This window comes from Otolemur garnettii, unplaced genomic scaffold, assembly GCF_000181295.1.
Source record: "Otolemur garnettii isolate 467f Iridium unplaced genomic scaffold, OtoGar3 scaffold00305, whole genome shotgun sequence".
Taxonomy (NCBI): Eukaryota; Metazoa; Chordata; class Mammalia; order Primates; family Galagidae; genus Otolemur; species Otolemur garnettii.
The window spans coordinates 244,662-248,145 of NW_003852700.1; the positions used below are offsets into that span (position 1 = coordinate 244,662).

Consider the following 3,484-nt stretch of genomic DNA (forward strand, 5'->3'; position numbering starts at 1 on the left):
ATCCCGCCTCCGGGCCAGTCCAGTCCTTCACCACCAGGGCCACCATGCCTGCCCTAGTTGCCCGCTGGCCTGCAACCGCACAGAGCCATTGCTGCACCCTGATGTCACCAAGCACCCCAGGCAGGCTGCCTCCCTTGCCTTTGCACCTGCCCTTGCCCAGAAGCCCCTCTGGCGCTTGGCAGAGACAGGCCACAGTCTGGCGGTTACCGGGACCCCTGCCCATCCCCCCTTCCTGGACCCGCCCCAGGGTGTGGCTGCCACATCTCAACTTGGCAGTCCACAGAGCAGCACCGTGAGCCAGGGGCCCCGGTGCTCTACCCATGGAGACACTGATGCCCACTTCTAGCCACAGCCCTCAACCCGGCCCCCCTGCCCTACCCCATCTGCAGAACCACTCTACCACCCCAAAGCAGAGATGGTCTTCACCCATAAGAGGGAGCCCTGCTGGAAGACGGTGCAGCCCCGGAGTGAGGCCCTTTGTTTCTCTCAGGTGAGAGACAGGTGGGAAGGGAGAAGTGGTGACAAGGGACAAGACCAAAGTAGGCAGGGCAGACGGGCTCACCCAGGTGCACACCATGGGGGTCCTCAGGGTGCAGGAGGGAATGCAAGGAGGCCGGCGACTGAAGGAAGAAAAAGCAAAAGCCTACAGCACCCAGTATTTCCAGACAGTCTCCCATCCAAATACTAACTAGGCCCACCTTGCTTAGCTTCACGAGATCAGACGAGATCAAGAGCGTTCAGGGTGGTATGGCCGTAGACAACAGGCCACACTCCTGGGCGCCTGAAGAGGGAGAGCTGTGCTGCTGACTGGACCCCCATCCCACCCTTCAGGCTGCTGGCAGAGCAGCATGCTGCTCACCGGAGGACAGCAGGGAGCCCTGGAGCCCCATCCACTTCAGGAAGAGTGGGGACCAGCAGGACAATTCATGGCCTCCTTTCAAGAATTAGATGATCTGCTGCACCTGGAAGAGGCGACTCTCCCACCTTCACTCTGAACCCAGAGGTGCCTATGAAACCAGACACCCTCCTGCTGCCGGGGTCTGTGATCCCCAGTCTCCTGACAGAGCTGTGCACACAGACTTCCTCATCACCGAAATCAGCTCCAGGCACCACCACCCCCAACCAGTCCTCAGTAGCCCCCTCCCTCAAGGGTCCCTTCTCAGATCCTGGAAGCATCTCTGTCCCCCTTGCAGCCAGAACCAGCCCAGGGCACACTGACTACTTCCACAGCTGTTCCTCCTCCTGGACTCTGAGGTCAGTCCCTCAGACCTTTGAAAGCAAGCTCTGGGTCCCGAGCTTACCTTGGCCAGGCTCCTTCCAAACCCCTGTATACCTGGACCTCTCCTCTACCCCCAGCAAGTCAATCACTGTGGCCCCCATCCCTCCTCTCCATCCCAACCACAGGCCTGCCCTGCTTACAACCTCCAAGCCATTTCTCAACTCCTGCCCTTCCTTTCCTCTTGCTCAACCATCTTCTAAGATGTGCTGTGCAGTCCTGGCCAGGGACCATGATGACCCAGCCTGCTCCTCCTCCTCCTCCAGACTGGGTAGCTTAGGGACTGTCCAGTTGCTAGCAGATGCTACATCTAAATATACCTCTCTTTTGATATGGGGAACAGAAACAAAAAAGTTTCTTCCCACTTAGTATTTTGGAAGGAGAGGGCTCCCCATGCCAGATCCTAGAACTTGTCCTCAACTCTTTGGAGTAGCTGTGGCATTTTCTCCTGACACCAGCTCATCACCACCCTCTATGGCTCCCTCCCAATTTGTCTGTATTCCACACTGTGCTACACTGAACCCTCAGCTACAGAGAGATCTAGATCACATGAAAGTTTCATCTGTGGGATGTGTCCGTTTACACATTGCCAGATGTGGCCACAGTGCCCTCCCAGGTGCTACTGCACCTGTGCAGGAGAGTGTGTGTCCGCACACTTGGGCTAAAGTGGTCATGATCAATATTGATTAATAATCTCCTGGGTCTCCAACGGGTCTGCTTTCAATTCTTGTTGATAGATGAAGGTAAGCCTTTGTTACGTGTCCTTATGGGTTGAGTGTTGACCCCCTGCCAGCCCTGGATGGGACTGAGGTCCTGCCCTAACCTAGTGGAGACCTGGTCTGCAGGCAGGGCCCAGCTAAGGTCCCCACCCCGACCCCTGGAGAGTCCCAAGCAGGGTGGGGACTGAGGGAGCAGGCGGTCCATGGTGCAAGTGGTTCCCCTACCCAGGGAGGAGAGGTGAGTGGTGGTCACGTAGCAGGAAACCAGCTGAGACAGAAGACTCCAGGCACCAGCTGATTAGAGGAAGCAAGTTTATTCGGCCGGGGGTACTCAGAACACCAGTGTGTTTCCCAAAACCGAGCCCCCCGACTCAATCTTTTGCCTCTTTTATCCACCTTTCAGGGTGGGAGTGCACGTGCAGGTCATAAGACAGAGAGACATGACATCATCCTCAAGGTCCTGGGCTCAAGTGGGAAGGTCAGATTCACCTGTGTCCTTGAGATCACTCAGACCACCTGCCTCAAAGGCAACAGAAACCCAAGGAAGTTACTAGGTTACAATCTAGGCCCCACGTATGTCAGGGGAGAAACACGCAGACAGCAGAAATGCCTGCAGCTTGGCTGAGGCCTACACAGAGCAGCTAGGAAAGATTCATTTAGTTCTGCTTTTACTTTCTTGCCTCATTCCCCCCTTTGAGACTTAGAACAACTTGTTAGGAGTCTCATCATCATTCTCATCAACCTATGCCATAGTTTGTTAGTGGTGCATGTAATACGCTCCACCTGGGCCTCTTTGAGACATAGCTAAATTCACTAGATTCTCACCATCTGGAGTAAACTGGCAATAAGCATGGGAGGAGAAGGCAAGTATCTAATAATATTAAGACTTCTATTATAAGGATCTTAAAATCTCCAAAAGCAGAGAATTATCTTCCAAAGAAGAATTTTGGATTACATCCATGCCACATCTGTACTGGCACATGAGCCAATTTGGAAATTTTATTAGCTATCTTTTAACTACTAGATTGTGATCATCTATTTTTAGTCAATATTTGGTCAGATTGAACTTTCTATATATTTCTCTTTCTGTAGTAAAGTAAATAATCTAAAGTTAATCTGTTTTGTACAATTTTTTACATTAGCATGCTGAATATTTGCACAAACTAAAGTTCACTTAGCTCTCCTGAGTCCAATAAAGAACAGTCCTATGATGATGTAGATCCACATGCTTTGGCCGTGCATGGACCAGTCAGCTTCCGGGGTGTGACTGGAGCAGGGCTTACTGTTCTCTGCAACACCAGCTTGAGGGGGTTGTCAGGATCTGAGATAGCTTCCCAAGGTTCAGGAGTCATTGAGGTGCAGAGCCCATGCTGTGGGAATGTGGAGGCCGAGCTGACGCCATTTTAATGACAGCCACCACTTCCATCTTAGGCCCAATGAGTCAGCATAACATCCCCAACCCATCCTAAAGATAGCACCACTCCATGGC

At 52.8% G+C, this 3,484-nt stretch overlaps 1 pseudogene; it reads right to left on the reverse strand.

The window, feature by feature from the left end:
- Window positions 1-640: 640 nt before the first annotated feature.
- Window positions 641-759, reverse strand: LOC111722665 (annotated as a pseudogene).
- Between the last annotated feature and the right edge of the window lie 2,725 nt (window positions 760-3,484).